Here is a 23635-nt window from a genome sequence, read left to right as displayed (position 1 = left end):
GCTCGGAATACCCTGCTCCATACATCATGTAGACCCAAGAGGGAGAGTTATTGAGTGGGTGTAATGACCAAACTCTGGATAATATCACTGCTAATTATGTTTACTGTTAGTCTCTGGCCCAGAGCACCTTATGGGTCAGGGTCAGACTGGTCCTGAGAGGGGGAGAGACTTGAGAAATGAATTATTCAGCTGAGTCTGAGCAACTTCAGGTGTGCCATGCATGTGCGTAGCAAAACCACAACAATAAGTCTTAGCCGAGGTGTGAAGAAAAGAGTCTCCATTCGTCCTTACTCATCTGGTCAAGTCTCTGTCTCCAAGGACCGCCCACATTCACTGATGTACAGTATACTGTACACGGAAGTCTTACTGAACCTTTATCCATTGATGAGAAATCAAAATTAGATATGTATTTATTTATTTATTTGCAAACAACTTTTGATTGGGCTAATATTCATTATATAAAAGTAGATGTTTTACCACATTTATTCATTTATTTATAAACAACATTTTATAGTACTAATTATAGCTGTATTACATGCTGCTTGCCTTATTCATTTACTTAAGAGTAATAGTTTATTTATTATAGTTTATTTTATAATATGTATTATTTAATTAATTTTTCTTTTTTTCTAGCTGTATTATCAGATGTTGCTTGTTTTCTTTAGTTATAGTGCTAGTTTTTTTTATTATAGTTTATTTATTTATTATTTATTTGCAAACAACATTTTATAGTACTAATATTTTATTACAACAGTAAGATTTATTTATTTATATATCCTAGAGATGTTGTTTGGTTATTTTTTTTTATTTGCAAACATTGTATAGTGCTTTTATATCACTTTAGTAGATGCTTTTATCAGATTTATTTATTTATTATTGTACATGTTTTACCAGATTAATCCAGGTTTGTGGCATCATGTCTTATGAAGTTTTATTTAAGAGTCAAGGCAAGTAAATTAGTCTACAGGCATAATTACAGTCTCAGAAAAGAAACCAGAATATGTTGGTAAAATATATTTTACCAACTATACTTTTATTCTATGATGCTGTGTGTGTGTAAACATGTAAATAATGCAAACATTATTTGATTTTTTTTTTTTTTAATTTTTTTTTTACATGTGTTCTAATGGGATCTTCTATTTGAGATTAGCAAGCCTCTATTTGAAACAACATGAACTGTGGTTTGTCACTTGACTTGTCATTCAGACTCTCTTCCGGTCTAAGAGGGCATTATAAGGTGCATTGTGGACCTCATGCCATCAGTCAATAGTCTGGTTATGCTAGTTCCAGTTTGACTCTTGTCAAGGTTACAGGCAAATGGTTATGTAAACCTGTGTAAAAAAAAAAAAAAAAAAAAAAATCCCATCCATTAAATTGAGTATACGACGGTTTGACTGCACACCCCACATGAGATGTATATCAATGACAGTCAAAGGATTTTATATGACTCACAAAGCACAGATGGCATGATGATAGCATTTGTTTATTGGCCATATAAAAGCAGGTACCCAAGTCTGCTAATGTGGATTTAATACAGAGTGAACGCTAGTGCATAAACCGTTTCATATATTTTTCCAAACCAAAGTGTAATATTACCCGCTCTCACACTCTCGGCATTACTAGAGAACTGCATTTTACTCAGATTGCTTCCAATTAATTGTTTCAGAAGTTGCAGTAATATAAGCAATTAAAGGAGAGCACTCTCACTGAGACTGGAGGGGAGCTTAATTACTCTGACTCTTTTGATCAGATGCTCATAGAAAACATCTCTCTCGCTCCCTTTCTCTGAATTCCAGTCTTCTTATGCTGCACTGAAAAGCTGTTTTTCTGAGTGTTGGAAGCAGCTAAATCAATGTAAAAATGTTAATAATCTTCATTCATGTGGTAGAAATGAAATATTAATTCTTAATACAAACAAGTAGAAAATAAGATAAGTTGGTCAGTAAGTACTTCATTATCTGGCTTAATTTCTCTCTTCAACAAACAAACAAACATACACACGTACAGAAGGTCTCAGATATCCCTCTTTTTTTGTGTACCTGCCCATTTTCATTCAGCTGAGGTGTGTGTGTGTGTGTGTGTGTGTGTGTGTGTGTGTGTGTGTGTGTGTGTGTGTGTGTGTGTGTGTGTGTGTGTGTGTGTGTGTGTGTGTGTGTGTGTGTGTGTGTGTGTGTGTGTGTGTGTGTGTGTGTGTGTGTGTGTGTGTGTGTGTGTGTGAGAATGTGGGTCACTGGTGTTGTGAATGTGATAGACATTATAGAGCTAGAACTGTTTTACTTCCTGACAGGAACAGAGAGAATGTCTCAACATTTTGCTAGATAGATTTGCTTTGATAGAACTTTTTTCCTGCCAATACATAACACAACACACACACTGCTATGATCAAGTAAGACTTACTGCTGTTGTACAATAGCATACATAAATTGCCCATAGCAAATCTATACAGGTGGAGCTGGGGAAGGAGGAGGGTTTCTGACAGCACGCTGCAAACTGAAAGTCAAACGGCAAGCTTATAAGCGTATTGGCTTGCAAGCAGATTGAGTTAAGGACCTGCCCACCTGTACCATCTAGAGTTTCATGACATAATTTTATATTTAGGTATTATGCACAGCTTTAGAAAGTTTAAACTTTGAATGTTAGCTTGACTTTTTTTTTTGAAGGTTTATAAGCCTGGATGGATGATGAATGGATAAATGGATGGATGGATGGAATTGCCACCTACCTTTGTATTTAGTTAAAATATTTAATATATTTCATCATATTTGTTATGATGAGAGGTAAGGTTTAAGAGAAGAAGACATTCGTAACAACTACTATATGTGAAGTATTCCAATCATCTTCATAAAAAGGTCAACTCTTATAAGTCAGGTATTTAAAAATGTCCTTCACGTGCCTTGAATAGCAAATTTTGAGGGTAATTTGGCACTAATGACTCACTTATTAGAGTATGATTATACATTCTTGAGCATCTAACCCCATAATACAAATATACATTATAGATGCTGTCAATGGGTTCAGCACAGTATTGTGTCTTCTATATGAGTGGTGATCTTTACCAAGTCTGTGTGTAGTGTGGTTCACTTCAAAAAGAACCATTTGAAAACAAAGACGACAGGTTGTTTTGCACTTAGAATTTTACTCAGCTCACTCAGTTTATTTCTTTCAAAGAGCAATTGATTGTGAAAAGCACATACAGAGCTCACATCTGTCTGCATTTTAATGCTCATTTATGTTCAATACCATTTAAATAGTGAGTTATTTCATATTTAAATTGTCTGGTAAATTTTTTTGTGTAATTTGCTAATCACTGTGACTAGTGGTAAAAAAAAGTTTTCTGCACTGATTATTTGTTTGCATTACAGTCATACCTTGTGCATATACACATGAACTGTAATAGTGTGATTGAGTACTTTTTACTGTTTTACTATTTTCTATTTTCTATTTTATTGCTATGGTTTCTGTTGCTACTTTTGATAACTTGTTTTACAATATTTATAGTTATTTTAATGTATCTGAAATTGTTTGATTATCTCTCTTGTTTAGTTTTATATAATGAGTGTTGATATCTGTTTATGCCTAGTTGACAATTTAACTTTAAAGTTCACCAGAGAAAACAACTTCTCAGCTCACCAACAATAGCTGCAATTGCAAACGCCCACATCCCCTTAAATGTACTTTAAATACATTATCGCCACATACAGTGTTAGAATCATTGCAGTGTTTTACAGTGTACAGCAGGTGCTGCAAAAAAAGCAAAGCTACACAACTGCTCCTTTGATCTGATCTAAGAGAGGTGTCGAGAAGACAATGAGATATACTGATGCTTGATGAAGAGATCACAACATTTAAAGTTTTTTTTGTATAGATGCTTAAAGGAACTCTAAAAGGGAGGTGAATACATCATGTATTTTCTGTATTCTGAATTATTATTATTATTTTCAAAACATGGATTGCCTTTTGTGTTGGCCTTCCAAAACATAGTACTACTCAACGGAATTGAGAATTTCAATTTGAATTTAAGTAGAAATTCAAAGAAATCTATGTGTCTGTTTTACAAATTGAAGTTTTAAGGTTTATAAGCCTGGATATGGATGGGTGGATGGGTGGGTGGGTGGATGGATGGATGGGTGGATGGGTGGGTGGGTGGATGGATGGATGGATGGATGGGTGGGTGGGTGGATGGGTGGGTGGATGGGTGGGTGGATGGGTAGATGGGTGGGTGGGTGGATGGATGGATGGGTGGGTGGATGGATGGGTGGGTGGATGGATGGATGGGTGGATGGGTGGGTGGATGGGTGGATGGGTGGTTGGATGGATGATGGATGGGTGGCTGGATGGATGGATGGATGGATGGGTGGATGGGTGGATGGGTGGATGGATGGGTGGGTGGGTGGGTGAGTGGATGAGTGGGTGGGTGGATGGGTGGGTGGGTGGGTGGATGGATGGGTGGGTGGGTGGATGGATGGGTGGGTGGATGATGGATGGATGGGTGGGTGGATGGATGGGTGGGTGGATGATGGATGGGTGGCTGGATGGATGGATGGATGGATGGATGGATGATGGATAGATGGGTGGCTGGATGGATGATGTATGGATGGATGGATGGATGATGGGTGAATGGATGATGGGTGGATGGATGGATGGATGGATGGATGGATGGATGGATAGGTGAGTGGATAATAGATGTATGATGGACGAACGGATGGATAGATAGATTGTGATATAAATTATAGAAATGTTTCCATTGCCTCCTATATAAATTTGTATTTAGTTTATACTGTATTTCATCATAATATATATTAAAAAAAATTCACGTATAAATTGCACGATAAACACAATGTGTTCTATAGAGACGCATTTAGTGTGACCGGGTTGGAAGATGACAATATGATGGGAGGTAGGGGTTGAAAAAAACAAAAAAAAACAAAAAAAAAAACATCTATGTTAAGTATTCCAATCATCTTCATAAAAAAAGACCTCATAAAAAGGTCATAATCGTCTTGTAAGTCAGGTATTTATAAATGTCTTTCACGTGACTTGAGTAGCAAATGTTGAAGGTCATTTGGCACTAATGACTCCCTTATTAGAGTATGATGATGTTTCATAATTGACCTTTGTATAGCTTTTATCATCCCCCCCCCCACACACACACACACACAATGAACCCCGAAAGCTGCCTCCCGGGTACTTTTATCAAGATATTGATATCTGCATAAGTACTTTTATCACAATATCGATTTAGGTACAATTGAAGTGCTTATCGACCCTTTTTAAGTGAGACATTTGTATCAAACTAATTTTCCTGGGACATTGTGTCCTCACAACCCAATATATAAGTGCTGTGACACACAGCTTCAGAATCTTGCACTTAAACCCATTGTTTTGTGGATCAGGGACCGTGAAGCACTTCGTCTGTGGTAAAGGAATTGCATGGTCTGCAAATTGCCATCTTTGGCAGCATCCACAGGTATGTCATGGACAGTCAGGAATAGTGCCTGTCATTCCTGTTCCCTTCTCCTCTTCTCTGGAAGGTTTAAGAACATTACAGCCAGAACAACCACTATAACCTTTTCATTTGAGTCAACTTTGCGATACCAATTCAGTAAGGTTCAAAAAGTGACATTTTGGAAATTCATAAAGCTTAGTTTATTTCCAGATTATTTTGAATCCAAGTTGGTGGTCTCAGATGTGGACAGTGTACACGTGAAAAGATACATTTTCTCATTTCTGCATTTCAATTCAAATTTCACTGTTTCAACTCGTTTCCCTCTTTCACAGATAGATAAATGATGGGCCGATATTCGTTACATACTTGATCCGTTTCCATGCCTTTTGCTTTATTAACGATTTTTTATAATAAAACAATCTCTCTCACGCCCAGAAATAAAATGCACAGATAACTCAATTTAATTAGCACTGTCATGGCGCACCATCCGTCATGGACATCTCTTAACAGGGGTCTAATTTTAAACTTTATCGCCACAGAAACCAACGGGAGTGATGAATATGCGGGTAAAATAATTTTATGTTTCGTCTCTATTACTTTTGTCCCTGTTGAAAGTGAAACATGTATTAATCTGGCAATTATGATTTCATTAAAATCTATAAATGGCCAAGCATTAACAGTAGATAAATTAGCTCATTCGTTTCAGCCCCGGAGCTTAGGGAACATTAGGGCACGCCCTTTCAGTTCCACAGACTGTTCATGTGGGCATATCTATGCACGATCATGCACTTTACCAACCCCAAGACCGTACAATAAAGATTTAAATGCTGTTTAGTGTTCGAGAAGGTAGAACTACTGATGGCTGGGGCAAAAGGGCCATTTTTTATAGGAAATTTTATATTTGGGAGAATTGTTCTGTCCAGAGTCACTGATCACATTTGTTATTGCAGCCTAAAGTTATATTTATAATCTCTGTATATATATATATATATATATATATATATATATATATATATATAAGTATAATATAAATTATATTAGCTGTGTGTTTATGTCCCACACACACACACACACACACACACACACGCACCTGCCCCTAGACGTTATCAGTTTACTCCATCATATTGAACCAAATCCATCTTGGCGCCACTTACTTCTCGGAATCACCAATACATCAGCAAAAAGGAGCGTGCATACACCGCAAACAGACACACACGATGTACACACAAATAGAAAAGGAGCACACACACACACATACACACACACAAACACATTCTCTCACCCACACACACACTGGAGACATCCAGCTGCCACCACAGACCTCAAAACAAACCTCAGGATTAATATTTAACTATCCTCTCCCTCTTTTCTGACCACTACATACCAGAAATACACACACACACACACACACACACACACACACACACACACACACACACACACACACACACACACACACTTTAGCTTCTGAGATGCAAATATATATAGAGAGACGTACGGAAAAGTACATATCTTGATACATGAAAGATCAAAGTAGAAGAAAATACAGTAAATCAGAGAAATACTGCTTATGTGATTTGACATCAATATATTTATTTTATTTTATTGTGACGTTCAAAATGTGCATGGCCATGACAGGCGATGAAGTCTATGTTCTAAGTAAGCCTTAAAAAAACAACTTAAATTCACACATGTGCCCATACTTGTACATAAAGAAATGTTGACAGATTGTCTGTCCAATAAGCTGTCAGTTCAAGAATGTAACTATCACCATGTCTCATATAATTGGCTTCTGCGCAACATTTAAATGTGTTAGTGTGCACGCGCGCGCGTGTGTGTGTGTGTATATGTGTGCTTAAATACACTGGCAAGGCTGAGGGAGTGTGTTTCACACCTTCAGTAGCTCTGTCAGATCAATCTGCTCAACGAACATCTTATCATGTTCTTGACATTTACTACGCACACACACACACACACACACACACACACACACACACACACACACACACACACACACACACACACACACACACACACACACACACTGATTTGTAATATCATCTTTCTTAGACCAATTCAGTCCCTCAACCATAAGCCTGTATCTTGTCTCACATCCTGTCAGCATGAGTTCCGTTGTGTCGCCTGGACATCGTCTAATTGCATCGTGTTCTGGTAATGCTGTTTTCTGACTACGCTCTATAACAACCTACAGTAAATACCACCCAATGTTTGGCTTCACAAAGCGTCTGTTTCCAAAATGCCACTTTCAGTAATTAGAGAAGGCCAAGGGACTTAGAAAAGAAACAACAATTATAAAGGAGGTATACCTTAATGGTTAACCTAAATATAAAAAAACTATAATTATTTGCTTACCTTAATGTCATTCCAAGCCTGTATGCTATATTCATTTATATATGGAACACAAAAAGGAATAATAGTATTATTATTATAATTATTTAATGTATTGGAACACTTTACAATACGGTCCATTAGTTGACATTAGTTAATAAACTAACATGAATTAACAATGAGCAATACATTTGTTACAGTATTTATTTATATTTGTTAATATTAGTTTACAAAAGTACAATTTCATTGTTTGTTCATGTTAGTTCACAGTGCATTAACTAATGTCAACAACAACTTCTGATTTTAGTAAATGTTGAAATGAATAATGACTAAGATTAATACATGCTGTAGATGTATTGTTCATTCTTAGTTCATGTTAACTAACTAATGTTAACTAATAAAACTTATTGTAAAGTGTTACCAATGTATTGTATTCTTTTTTTTTTTTTTTTTTTTTACACATGGACCTCTTAACCCATCACACTGAGCACCCAACAGTTTTCTAAGGAGAGTGAAGCCCTCCATCCACTGGTTTCTACAGATGCATTCTTGAGAGTATACTAACCAGCTCTATCTCCTTCTTGTATGGAAACTGCTCAGCATCTGACAGCAAGGTCCTGCAGTGCATCACCTGTGCCAACCTTCCTGCCATCGAAGACATTTACATCAATAGGTGTGTGAAGAAGGCAGTCTCCATCAGGAAGGACTCCTCTCTACCTTCCCACAACTGGTTTAAGCCTCCCATCTACGAAGAGAATAAGAAGCATTCAGTCCAGAACATCCAGACTCAAGAACAATTTCCTTCTGCAAGCAGTCAGATACATGAACGATTCGGTTTTGCCAGATTATTGGTTTGCACGTAAACCCAAACAACGGGTTAATTCAATACGCTGATTTTGAGGAGTTCTCAGTGTATCAGTGTATATGTAAACATGCTCACTGTTGTTTCCTGAAGAAACTCTCATTTTTATCCATTATCATGTGATGTGCTAAAAATGACTATAAAGTTGACTTTGAAATGAACAGCCATCTCGAGACTATAAAAATACTTGTGGAGAATTTGATTGCTGTTATTATCACATTTGAATTCAAATGAGGGGCTTAACCCATGTTGTGATCCTATACTCGCCTGAAAATGAAAGCTGTCCGGTTGTTCAGTGAGATTGGGATTAAGTTGAATGTAATGATACCAAGATGTCCTTCAACCGGAAGTGTGAAGAACACCAGATATTTTTCAATTCTTCATATCTGCGGGATCACTCCCTCGCTCTTTCTCCAAGCCTGCTTTTTCACAGTCGATAGCGACGCTACTCAAAATTTCTCCGACAAGTTTCAATCACAAATTCCTTCTTTCCATCAAGCCCCTTCGGGGTCTGCAGTGGACTACATCTTTCTGATTTTGTCTGACAATTGTTACTGTGGCACATCAGCGAAGCCCCTCGGGATCAAAATGAATCGCAAGTCAGAACCCGTCTGGATTCCAAAGCTGTGTTAGATCATGGGTGAAGACTAAAGAACAAAATGGCTAGAATTAATCCGAACCTCTTCTAGTAATACATCAAAAGTTAATCAAATGCTTAAATGTCACATAAACATTATCCATTGCTCTCTGCAAGAGCGTCAGAATGACTGATATAACAGGGTATTATAGTAAAATATCTTGATATGTGATTATATATATAAACTGCTTTTTTTTTTCATCTGACTGTTGTGTATATGGAAGGTTGTTTCCGCCACAGAATAAAACATTTCAAAAGATAATTGCTTCTTTTTGTCTCACAATTGTGAGTTTACATCTTGCAATTCTGAGAAAGATATAAATTCAGAATTGCGTGATATAAATTTGCAATTGCATGTTATAAAGTCAGAATTGCGAGATATACTCACAATTGCGAGATATAATCACAATTGCGAGAAAAAAAGTCAGAATTGAGAGTTTATTTCTTGCAAAATTGTGAGTCAGTATATATATATATTTTTTTTTACTATAACACACAATTGCAACTTTATATAATGCAATTCTGACTTTATAAATTCGCAATTGCGACTTTATATCACGCAATTCTGATTTTGTAACACGCAATTGTGACTTTGTATCATTCAATTCTGACTTTATAAATCGCAATTGTGAGAAAAAAAAGTCTGAATTGTGAGATATTATTATCATTTTTTTATTATATGGCGGAAATAAGCTTCCAAAGTGGTGAGACTACACACTTTGTTAATTACATTTATTCTAGTGACTCGTGCACAAAATTTGACTATACAGAGGCCTTTATTTGAAAGGTAAACTTTGAATCAGGGTAATACCATAGTAATTTGCTATAGCATTTATATATAGCATGGTGTGATGTGAATGATTACACTATTTATAACTGTATGCAGTACCATGGTACCACGTGGCACCCAAATACGGTGGAATTATTTTTTCGTTAATGACTGTTTTTTAAACCGTAAACAAGATTAGATATCGGGTTGTATCTTGAATTTCAGTAGACACAATGTGGTATTTGTTTTACAAATTTAATTAATCCTCAACTTTCTTCCAGCTCTATCTCCTAATTGTGTGTTTCCTGGCTCTTTTAAAGCCTTCTGCCTGGCTTGATGTCTCAACATCTTTTTAATCAAAACATAAAAGTACAAAATAAATATTACAGATTTTTTTTTTTTCAGTTTCTGTATTTAATATTCAGCAAAAATAAAATGTTTGGGCTCATTAAGATTTTTTGATACGATACACTACAACTCCTAAATATAATCGCAATAAAAAAAAAACTGTTTGCTATTTTTATATTTTAAAATATTTATCCCTGTGATGGCAAAGCTGAATTTTCAGCATCACTGCTCCAGTCTTCAGTGTCACATGATCCTTCAGAAATCATTGTAATTTGAATTTGGTGTTCAAGAAACATTAATTTATGTCTAACCAAGCATTAATTTGAAATATATATGTAAAAAGTAAAAGTCTTGTCACGTTCAATAATTGTAAGTATTTCTTTTAAAAAAGACTAACCCCAGACTGTTGATGGTACATTATTAATTATGTACATTTTATAAAAGTATTGTACAAACAATTCCTCATATATTTCTACAGATATTTCAAGTGCATATGAAGTCATAACATTTCACTGCATTGCTTAACATCTTTGCCATTGTCAATATACAGTAGCCTATATATGTGTCTTTTCCAGTAAACACCAGAATAAGCAATTATCTGCGGCAACTCAGTCCAGCTATTCTAATCAAATCTGCATGTGTGATTGAAGAACCAAATTAGCCAGAGAGGAATTAGTACGATTAGTGGAATCTGGCGCATTATCTCGGATGTATTAAACGACGCACAGAACACAGGGCCCGGGATTCATAGAGGCAGGGACAGGGTAATAACAGAGACGCAGCAGTTTTTTACATAATCTGTTGTGTTTAGAGCAGTCTGTCAGATCTGGCACATTCAAAATGTCCAAGCCGGCATTCTTTGAACTGCTTTCTGTTCGTACAACTTTATCAACACTGAATTAAATGCAAATAGCTCCCTCCCTCCCTCTTTCTCGCTCGTGCGCTTTCTCTCTCTGACTCACAATAACAAACAAACAAAGCAGTATGGAAGAGAACAAAGCTGAGGTATTGTCTCAAAGGACGGAGAGGAATACAACATTTATAAGCATTCTGTGGATGTACGCCCCATCCTCTCAGCAGTCAAGGCTTTTAACTCCGACTGTATGACCGCGCTGATGGGCCGCCGATGGGTAGCCTGCGCCCCCCCTGGATGAAAAATGTTTAAAAAAAGAAAAGCGGTTCACGTTTTCATCTCAAACGCACACAATGTTCCTCAAGATGCATGTATATGACTGTAAAAATGCCACACATTCTCTCTCTCTCTCTCTGTGTGAACGCACAGCTTTTTGAAGCAAACTGAGATCTGACGGAATGTTTCCAGTTCCGCTGTATCTGATCTCCCTCTGTGTGTGTATTGATTCGGTTCTGTGGTATATTCCGTCAGCCCTTCGAGCAAACTGACCCTTTGATCCTGTCAGACAACGCGGCACAAACATTTTGTTACATCACATTTGAAAGTTTTTGGGTGCATTTGAAGTTGGTCTCGCAAACACGGACGCCTCCTTGAAGGTCCGCTTCCATTTCAAGCTACTTTCAGATTATATGAAGATAATAAACTGGCTGAAATTGAATTGATGTGCCTGTTAGCTAACCGATTTCTCTTATCCATCTTTAGGTGGTCAGCTACATCTTATAGACAGACTTGTTATGCGGTGTGAACTCTTATCATGCGATGCCGAGGCAGCCTCAGACCGCATGCTTTTTTCTCCTTGCCAGTCACTGGAATATTTTAGTTGAAATGCAATTCTGCAAGACAATTCCATTATTTTGAATGAATTATGAATTTGGGACTGTTTACAATGAATCCCTCTAGTGAGATTTGGAATGACAGAGAAAGATAGAAAGAGTTAGAGATAGTTTACCCTGGAGATGTTCTCTTGGTTGAAAGGGCCTCCCACATATTGTAGACAGCCAGTCTGTCTGTTTGATTCATTTCCTATGTGTGTGTGTGTGAGAGAGAGAGAGGGAGAGAGAAAGAGAGAGAGATATTGGGCGAGAGCGAAGGTAAGGGAATGGGAAAGTGAATAAGGGAGAGTGGAAAATATTTCATCTCATACAGCAAATGGGTGCAGTGCCCTCTTGTGGAATGACAAATCTCGCAAATCAGTTTCTTACCTAAATTATCTGTTCCTGGACCTGTTGACAGATTGTGGTTCAGATAAAATAGCAATGTTGGTCATTATTTACTCGCTTTCATATTGTTCAGAACCAGTGGGTAACAAAACACAGATAAACAGTAAACACGAAAGGTGAATTTTCGAGGACAATCCTGAATCCTGGCCTCGCTTTTTAATATGAATGAGGACTTTTCTGAAGTTGTAAAATGTTTGTGATGAAGGATGACTGATGATCTTCGTGAGCTGTTCGGATCATTGAGTCAGTGAAATCGGGAACGATTCAGGCTGATTTGTGAATGAGTCATTCAGACTTGGTTTGGTGGACCAGATCAACTGATTGTTCATTGAAAATATTTGATTCAAAAGAACAATTCAGGAATCTGATGACATTTGGCTCACAAAGAGATAATGAGGAGATATGACTTGTGTTTTGGTCTGTCATCACACAAAACTTCAGAAGACTAGATATATAGTGCAGAAGTCATATGAATAACTTTGATTATTTGATGGACGTTAAAAAATGTGCTTTTGTTGTTTGTTTGTCCTAGTCACTTTCAATAGGAAAGTGAATGATGATTTGGGTTTGTCGAGCTTCAAAAAGCACCAAAAACCCATAAACCTCTGTATTTTAAGTCTTCTGAAGCCGGAAAATATAGATTTGTCTGATGAAAAGACCAATAATCACTAATGATTTCCCCTCCAGCGAGCTGTTAACAGTTGTGACTGGATCACTGAGAACCGAATCAGCCTGATTTAATTCCAACTGGTTTGGTCAACTGGGTCAACAGATTCATTGAAAAGATTTGACTCAAAAGAACAGGAATCAGGAATCTGAAAGAGTTCAGGAATCTGATGATACTTCACTCATGAACAAACAAAGAAGAGCTAGAGAAAATAATGACTTACATTTTATTCTGTTGGATTCAGAAGACATGTAATAGTGCACAAGTCATATTCATCACTTTAATGCTACCATTTTGTCATTAAGGAGCTTTACAGCCCTTGTCCTTGATTACTTTTAAAATATGAAATGGTAACAGCAGCCAGGATAGTTTTCCAAAATTCATATTGTGTGGTCCACAGAAGAAATCAAATCAACACATGGAGGTTTGGACCGAAATGAGGGTGAGTAAATGACACCAGCATTTTCATTTTTGGCTGAGCTATTCCTTTGCCGACAGTTTAATGAACCAGTGATCACAGATCAGCCTCTCTTCACTAAGAAACACCGGTGTGCGTGTACTTGGCACAGTTCTCCCAATGGTGTCATCTGTTCAAATGATGTAAAAGCAGTTTCAGCAAACATGTCTATATGTCACTGATATCACATTAGGACAAGCACACATTTCACAGTAACTTCAGAGGGGGCTGGGAATGAGTTTTCCTTTGCCAGTGTCAGAATGAAAGGGGAAGGGAAAACATAATTCCTCTCATTCATCTGTTATTACCTTTTTTTAATCTACCTTCCATCTTGCCTTTCTGTTCACACAAGATGAGCTGGAAAGGTTGCAGAGGATGTCAAGGTTGTGCTAAAACAGTATTCCAGCAAACTTCTCTTTTTCTCTCTTTCACACACACACCATCTCCTCTGAAAGAGTGTATGTGTAAGAGAGAGCAGTCGTGCCCCCTTGTCTCTAGTTGTCGGATCTTTCTGCTGAGAAACTCTGACATGTAAGATAGGCTTATTAAACAACTAAACTGTCCTGCAGTCAGAAGAAACCTACTCATTGTTTTTGGGTCACTGACCGTGTGTAACTGCTTGTTGCTTTCCTTTGTTCCTGTCAGAACCCTGATGTTTTCAACAGCAAAACAACAAGGTGTGTACTGTACAGCTCTTCACTTTACTGGTCTCACAACATTCAAGGTTCATAGTGTCTGTGCTTTAGTTTAGCAGTGGAGAGCCATTCGGATTCTTTTTCCTGTTAACTATCTCTCTTTCTGTCTGTTAGCAATGAAGGTCTCACACTGTAAGAGAGGATCTCTGATGATGGCTGCTTTGGATGAAATCTAAGCGTGTCATGCATCTTTTTGTATTAGCATTTATTTATCTTAGGAATGAATGACATGTACCATATTAGTTGTTGTTTTTTCAATTAGATTTACTATTTACTGTCATCTATCACTCAAAGTTAGTATTTAAAAACAATAATTTGGTACCGTTAAATGTATTGGGAAAATATTTAAAATTTTCAGTTATAATGGTGTCTTGATTTGTGTAACATTGATAAAAAAAAAAATATATATTTATTTACATAAAATCGCCCATTATGTGTTGTCAGTATTGGCCAATTAGTGCATCACTAATAAAAAAATGCACTGATATGCCCAAATTTAAGTTAAAATAAATACATTGTTTTATTTAAAGAACTAAAAACTGCAGTTTTTATTTAGCATGAAAGGGGATTTTTTGTGTGTGTGTATGGATGTATGTATGTCTGTAGTTTGGATATTTTGTTCCAGTAATTTGAGTTTCAGGAGACATTAGGGGTCGATTGGAAGCACCAAATTTAGACGTGAATGTAATGCATGCTACAGCTTTTTACCTTCAATAAACTTGTACAATAATGGTCAGTACAAATTATTTTAGTTTGGAAGTTTCATGTAAAATCCACGTGGCTCAAAAACAAGGGCATTACTTTTCAGACTGTGTCGGTAATTGTGTCTATAGAAGCATGCTGATTGTAAAAACAATAAAATTCACCAATAACAACACGTCTGTTTGTTTTTACCAAATGTTTAATGCCATTTATTATTTTCTTTGGAGATTAAAGTGGGTCAAACAAATAGGATGCTGAAAACACTTTGCATGCCTTATCTTGATTGAATGAGCCTGCGTCGCCCTCTGCCTCTGACCTTTGGCTGGTTGGATTACCATAATCCATAATCTAGTGCTTGAATTGAGTTGGGCTGTGGGCCGCGTCCATTCGGGGGGACTGTATGAGGTGTGTGTCTCTGAGCGTAGGGGCACTCTGATGATTAAAGGCCCAGATCTGACATGAATCTGTGTGTCTGAAACAGTGTGTCGGGCCTGTGGGCATGGAGATTTGTGCTCAACCGTCACCTGCTTCTCTATAACTCTTTAACAACAAAGCAGATCAGATTGAAGCAAGGGATAGACGACACATTAACGTTATTACTGCAACATTAAGGGAGCCGGAGGCAGGAGGCACTTTGCGGCATTGCATACGTGAGCAGTGTGGGGCTTTTCTTATTTCATTTGTCAGCTTGTAAGCTTCTATGCAGAGAGACTGGAACAACTGCTCCTTGATCAGTCTGGGGTAAGATAGAGGTTATGGCACATTGGCATATAGTTCATTAGCTTAACGGTAGGCCATTTATGGTTTCCAAGCAACGTACCAACTTGACGCATTAATACATAATTCCAGAGTTTGTGTTTTAACAGTGATTGATTTGAAAATGTCCCTACCAAACTATACAGATGCACCGTGTTTTCGCCTACGCTGTGAAATTGCATGTTATTGCTCATGTTTAGAGTGTTAATGTAAGTGTTCATCCATTACCTTTTCTACATAGAATAAAAACAACCAATACAAGTTGCTCATGTTTAGAGTGTTAATGTAAGTGTTCATCCATTACCTTTTCTACATAGAATAAAAAACAACCAATACAAGGATGATGTTATCAAAAAATACAGGTTCTTTTACAGCTCTTGCTTATTTTATGCAGTTTAAAATGGAATTTTGATTTAAATATTAATTTTTTTTATTTTTTATATATAGTTTTCAGTATATACAGAACTATCCAAATCCAAATCCAAATCGGTGGTCTCTTGACATAAAACGGTTAGGGTGAGTTTATGATGAATTTAAATGTGATTGGGTGAACTGTCCCTTTAAGAGTTTATTAATTTCTTGAGTGTCTCTGAAAGGACAACCAGAAAGCATCCAACAATGTTTAGCGAACAATTTACAGCTATCATGTTGTCATCCCTCCTCCTGAACTGCTACTATATGTCCAGCATTCAGTTCAGAATAATTAAAGTGGTAGCACATATAAACACTAATTTCACAACGATTAAAGCTGTTGAATTTAGCCCCAATTCCATGTTACTGGCGTTCCTCATAACTGATCAGCATTGGCTACTGTGTAATCTCCACGGTGACCCAACAGCTGACGGATAATCTCATTGTTATATCGATATTCCTCCGAGCTGCAGAGACAAAAATATTACAATGCTCACAAACATTAAATCCACCCAGATTCTAATCCACCATTACTGAAATGAAATCTAGACTCTAATCATCTTCATCGCAATGCAATTTTAATGCGACAATATAAGGACATTGCGAAAATAGATTTATTCCATGTTTTTATTTATTTCAAATAATGTGGGTCATTTGTACATTGAGTGATTACTTTTACAGTAAAATGGCAGCTATCTTATTTGGGTGATTGTGTTATGTCCTTTTACCTTCATTGGTAACAATAAATCCAATGTCTGTCAGTCTGTCTGTCTGTATGTCTGTCTGTCTGTCTATCTATCAGATTATCTATTACAGTGTTCATTTGTTACAAGATTTATTAATTAAACGTTAGTTAATAAAAGTACAATCTGTCTGTCTATCTGATTTTACAATACATCTATCTGGATGGCCCTTAAAAATGTTGGCATTTGGCAATCCTATGTTTTGGCTGCTACACACAAAATGAGATGTTCGCTCAAGAGACAATGGCTTATTATCCCCAGTAATGGCACCGTAAACCCTAGAATATTATCAAGTTAATCCCTAATTATTGGCCCACATGCTGTTTAACATGCAGGCTGCAGTAACACACAGACATGTGCAGTTGTGGAGAGGTGATCTAATTAGCAGAAGTCCAGATGCTGGAGGGATAATCCCGCTACTAAAGTTATGCCGGACCGAACCTTCTGCACGCACACCATCTAATTGCCCTGAATGCACAGAGTCATGTGTTGGAAACATCTGACCATTATTGGTCACGTTGACCTTGCGAAATGCTACTCTGCAGTGACTTTTCCTAGTTTGTTACATTGCTTTGAGCCTCTGGCTGATTAGAGAATGTATAAACAGGTCTTTTTTTTTCTCTCCCTCTGAAAGTGATGACTTAATTCTGCAGGGGACAGGATAGATAGCAGAGCGCACTGATGTGTCCACGTGCCATTTCTCAGGTGTTGATGCAGTTCTCTCCCGGAGATCTATAGCACCTGCTAGCAGAGGCTATGGTTCAATAACTCCCGTCCGATAACAGCAAAAGACCAGCGTTTGACATTTGAAGAATAAGCTCAATAGTCCAGCCAGTCAAACATGGATAGAGCTTCTATTGATCTCTGTACGCTGGAGTGAAGATGGTCCTTCCTGGGTTTCCCCATTAGAACTGTCTTGTAATAACCAACTCTCATTCTACAGTACGTTGTGTGCTTATGTTTCTCCCTGGCATGGTCCAGACTTTCCATGGTACATAAAATATGCAACAAAAGCCTAATCGCTTTGAGTAAATGAGGTTAACACTGGGTATTGTGGGATTTTAAGTTAATTATGTTGTCACTAGGTGCATTAGCTCAAGAACAAAACATTTGTTCATATATTGGGATCTCTAACCTCTCTACCCTTAGTCCAAGCTGGTTTATACTGATTTTTACTGGTTCAGAAAGGTCACGCTTTTGATTGATATGATTGGTTTAATTTGATTGATTGATTGATTGATTCGATTCTTTCATTGATTGATTAGATTCGATTCGATTCATTCATCCCTTCATTCATTCATTCATTCATTCATTCATTCCCTCCCATCGGTGACGTTTTACTTTGGGTAAGGTGATATTTTTTTTGGTTGCACTTTATTTGACAGTATTACGTGTACTTATACAGTACTTGCCTAAGAAACTGGGTAATATAAGGTAACTACATGGGTTAAGGTGTAGGTTCAGAGTTATTACCTAGATATTACCCAGTTATTGTAATTGCTATAATAAGTAAACAGTACGTATGTACATGGGGAACAGAACTGTTAAATAAAGTGATTTTTTTTTTATATAGCCTACTTATTGTTTGAATGAAAGGAAAGTTAAGTGGCAAGAACTGTTGTTTAGCACTGTTGGGCGTAAGGTATTAAAAGTAACTAGAGTTACGTACTAGATTACTTTTCTCAAGCAACTAGTAAAGTAACTCATTCGTTTTAAATTTACAACAACATATCTCAGTCACTTTTTAAAATACATGCAAGCCTGAAACCTTTTCTGTCACCATATTGAGAAAAATCTGAAGTAATAGAAAGAGGTGTGGTGCGTGCTGTGGTTATTGTATTTCTAAAACAACATCTTCACAAAAACAGACTCAATATTCCTCAAAATAAAAACAGTGACATGCAAACTCAGAATATTATGCAAACCTGCAATAATTACATGTTAAACTACACAAATATACTTTAAGAATTGAATCTTAATATATTAACCAATGTCTTTGCTCCTGACCTTCGATGATCCAATTCAACCATAAGCTAAAATTACTTTAGTTAAATTTAACTTCACATTTGTGTTTTCAGCTTTATTGCTGAAGTTAGTGTTGAACTTTTTGCTCCCGCATCAGAATGGCAGGCATAAATAAGGCAATTTGCATTTCCTCCAGCCTGAGTCGTATTTATTTCACGTTTTGTGTGAAAGAGCAAGCCCAGCCCATGTTAGAAAAAGTAAATGCAATAGTAACTTAACGCATTACTTTCCATAAAACTAAGTAAACCCGTTGGTTACTTTTTTATGGAGTGACAAAATATTGTCTAACGCATCACCTTTAAATGTGACTTTCCCCAACACTGTTGTTTATCATGAAAGCTTAACCAGACAGCTTTTCCCTGCGTTAACCAGCAGGGTCTGTCTGATTAAGCGGTTGACCAAGAAAGGCTTTTTGCTTGAGAAACCTTGGTAGGGGAACCAGTATCCAGAACAAACCAAATCTTTTCAAAGGGATACATGTTTCTAAAACAGGAAAGTGGGAGAAAGGGAGAGGAATAGGGACATATAGCGAAAGAAGGAGAGAGCAAAAGAGAGCTTAACCTTTGAAGAACACAGCTGACCTGAGGGAGAGATGGTGCTAAAGTGGGGTTTCCGCTGCCTCAAGGGAGCCGAGAAAGAAGAAATCAATCACACACACTTGTATGCTCACACGCCTTAGGAGCAAACACAAGCTTACATGCAGACACACACTCACAGGTTGTGCTCCTCTCTCCATCTGAGAAAATATAAGCTCTATAATCCTTTATCTCACCCCCCAAAAGAGAAGAAAGATACAATAACTGGGAAAGGACGAAAATGAGAGGGAGAGACGGAAGGAAAAGGCAAGAGACAAAGAATAATGGCAGGCTGAAAGAAAACAAAAGAGAGAAAACAATATAGAGAGTAATATCAGTCTCATATTATTAGAAGTGTCCAGCTTTTCCTCATGGGAACAAGACTTTACTATTTTCCTGCCATTTTCTTTCAATGCACAGGAATCTGAATAAAGCTGAATGACAGAATTGTATAAGATCAGAAAGTTGGTCCTTTTAGTACCAGTTCTACTAACACAGTCATAATGTTTGAGCCAAGCAGAATAATCCATCATTGTTTTGTTTATTTATTTGATTTCAGCAACTCACATTATTGCTGTATGTAGAGGCAATCTCTCTCTGAAAAAAAAAGCAGTACAAAAATTGTTTACGCAACCAACTTTACACATTTTTTTATCACTTGAGATGGACTGACCTGCTTCTATTCTATTAAAGGGTTAGTTCACCCAAAACCAAAAAATTTATCATTAATTACTCGCCCTCGTGTTGTTCCAAACCCGTCAGACCGTTCATCTTTGGAACACAAATTAAGATATGTTTGATGAAAAGAGAGAGGCCCAGAAAGGTAGTACAGACATTGTTAAAATAATACATGTGACTCTAGTGGTTCAACCTTAATGTTGTGAAGCGACGAGAATAATTTGTGTGTGCCAAAAAATGTTTTGTGTCAGTCTCCACTGATCACATAGTAAAAACAGTGAAGCGCTTCTGGGTTCTACGTCAGAACGCTGGCTCATTATTGGCCGACGCTATTCATGTGAGCACCACGAAGCATACGTGTGATGCTGACGCAGGCCGATAATGAGCCGGTGTTCTGACATTTCTTGGTGTCTGTTCGTCATCTTAGCTTTATTTTTCGTCAAGCATTATTTTGCTTTACTTCAGCTATGATCAAGAGACATGCTCTCTTGCATTGCATGTTCATGCATTTTGGGGGCAGAACAATAAAGGATGTTAGGTAGGTTTCTGGGCTGTATTGACTATTTCTGACTTAATTGGGATCATCATGGGGCATCTGTAAGAGTGCACAATAACACTTCCAATAGTACAGTCACTGTTGTTTTAATAGAAGGTTCAAGCCATCTGACATACTCAGTGTGGTGCTCTATGAATATCTGAACTTGCAATGGATCAAAAGAACAGACCCTCTGCTTTTAAACAAAATAAGCCGTTTTATTCTAGCTTCATGCATTCTTGTTTTATCAACATTTGAATGTGGGAAAGTTTCATAAAAAATGAGAAAATCTGCTTTACATATATCTCTTGTTTCTGCTTCTTGTTTTGATCAGGAGATTCTGTACTCTTTCAGAATATGTGTCATAGTGCCCCCTACCATATAACAGTGAAAACACAGAAAGCTGGAAAATTCCATCAATAGCGGAGAAACGTTGTCTCATAAATTATGTCAAATTCCATCAATGGCGGGGAAAAAGTTAATTTACACGTGATCATCGTCCTATAACTACTTCTCAATCCAATGTAATCTTCACAATCCACATAAGTATGGCTTAATGGCATTTGTACAGTGTAAATGCTAAAGTAAGAATATGGAAAATATGATTCGTTATCATCATGTCACTTATGCAGATTGTATCGGAATACACGTGCAAAGATAGTGAACACTATTATACGCATTCAACATCAGAATGTTTAAACACAGAATACAACAAATGTCAAAATAAACAAGGTTAAAGAGCGTATATGTGAACAATTAAACTTACTTTCAAAGTTATGCACACTCCTCTATGGCTTAAATACATGTGAGTCCTTCGCAGCGTTAAAGCGGAACATGAGAGGTTGCATCAAACTCTGGGGGCGGGACTAAGTTACGGCTGTCAATAATTCCCAACCCACCAATAAAAATCAACTTACTGAGCGTGTTTGGGTTGATTAAAAATCATTTTAAAATGCGCTTACTGCACATTTAAGTGTGTTACTTGGTTAAAGCTAGATAAACATTGTTTTGTTGAGAATTTAGAGGTCACTCATTGTGTTGTAGAATACCTCTGTCTGGCTGCTCGAGCCTAATTGCTTGTTTGCAATAAACTATGTCTGATTATGGAGTTAAGTAGATGGTAGTTAATGTCAGATGACCCGTGGTTAAGTCGTTAAGGCAATGGGGTAATGTGGTTGAACTGTGGTGGAATCAATATGCCATTAGTGGCAAGGTTTTAATTGTGGTTTGATGTTTGTGAGGGGTAACCAATCAATAAATAACCAGAGGGTAGTTATGATTAAGAGCATAAAAAGGCATTGTTAGTCAAATGGGACCACTGATGGAGACGTGAGTTTAATTAACTTTCCATTGCATTTCATTTGTTGGATCTGTTGTAGGAGAGAGTCATGGCCTGACGCAGACGAGAGAGTGGAAGCGAGAGAACAGGCGTTACCCTCGGGGTGGAAGACAGTTCAGTTATAGTGATTGATTGATTGCACAGAGCTGCCAAGAGCAGGAGGGTACCGGACACCAGGAAAGCGAGGAAAAATGGCTAGAGTTGTGAGTGAAGAGAAAAAATGGACAACTTCTCTTCATTTCAATAGAGAGAACTACTTATGTTGTCTAAGAAAATCGATTTGGAGAGGAATCGGCCCTTGTGAGGAAAACGGCAAGCCTTTTTTCCTCCCGTTTTTTTTCTCGAGTTGTCAAACTTGATGAAAGGTCTGCACCATCTTTGCTGAAACTCTGAGACAAGTGAGTTATTACATAACAATGGTATTAAAAACACGACGGAGACACAATTTTTCTCCAACCCACCCATCTGGGGGGGTTTTCTGTTATTCTTTCTGCCTATTTGTATGTGGGTTATTTTGCCAACACAAAGGTTCACGGATATGTCATTATACTGAATGACAGCTGTCAGAACTCGGCTGTTAGTCGAACTGGTGCCCGAGAGGGACAGGGCAAAGGACAGGAGGAGAGAGAGGCTCTCTGAAGCCTTCTGGTCAGATACCAGCGTCATCTCTTGATGTCACATTCTCTCTGCGCTTCTCTTCACGTCTCCCCTCTAGAAAATAACAAAGAGCTGTTCAGATACTCTGGAGATGTCTATAAAAGACACCTAGCATGAATGTGAGAATTACTGTGCACTTTGCAAGAACCTTGTTGACATTGATTTATTTTTTCACTGAGGCTACCTTGTATATTGTGATGTTTTCTAGTCATCTTAAAGGGACAGTTGATGCATTCTTACATTCTTCAAAATAGGTTTCATACACAACATGAGGGTGAGGAAATTATTATAAAAATATTTACTTATGGGTGAACTATCAATTTTAATCTGAAGTGATATGTATGTATGCAGCATTATGTATGTATTTTTTTTTAATGTATTGATAGATTTGATTGACTGATTGATTGAGCCAATAGTATCACTAAACATAATTTTGAAAATGATTGACGTTTTTATTTATTTATATATATATATATATATATATATATATATATATATATATATATTTTGAATAAACAATAAATGGTCTCTTTTTTTATGAAACACATGCATGGATGAATTGTTCAAAATTATATCTATAAAATGCATTTCATGCTGACTTCAACTTTTTTTGTAGCTTGTTCTGAATCTAGATAAAAAATATTTACTTTTGTGCACAAATCGCTTTGCACAGGATCTTTTTATTGAGCCCCCACGCACACACACTTTTAAATGCATTCTACATCAAGTACACTGCCAAATAAAAAACGGTTCATTAAATTATACACTATACACATGCTCTCTATGTTCATTCAGCACTCCGGTCTCCACCTATGGCACGTCGTTTTCTTCCCTATTTCTGTTTCTGTCAG

General features: G+C 37.1%; 1 long non-coding RNA gene across 1 annotated transcript in view; it reads right to left on the bottom strand.

The window, feature by feature from the left end:
- Nucleotides 1-7618: 7618 nt before the first annotated feature.
- LOC307008378 overlaps nucleotides 7619-23635 on the bottom strand; it is a 91084-nt gene continuing 75067 nt past the window's right edge. The window contains exons 6-7 of the long non-coding RNA XR_013799800.1: nucleotides 8361-8540; nucleotides 7619-7844 (exon numbers count right to left, since the gene is read on the bottom strand). This is a non-coding gene — a long non-coding RNA (uncharacterized lncRNA). The remainder of the gene's footprint in view (nucleotides 7845-8360; nucleotides 8541-23635) is intronic.

This window comes from Phoxinus phoxinus, assembly GCF_949152265.1.
Source record: "Phoxinus phoxinus genome assembly, chromosome: 12".
Taxonomy (NCBI): Eukaryota; Metazoa; Chordata; class Actinopteri; order Cypriniformes; family Leuciscidae; genus Phoxinus; species Phoxinus phoxinus.
Note: the sequence above shows the minus strand (reverse complement) of the source record. Positions and strands in the feature narration are given on the sequence as shown.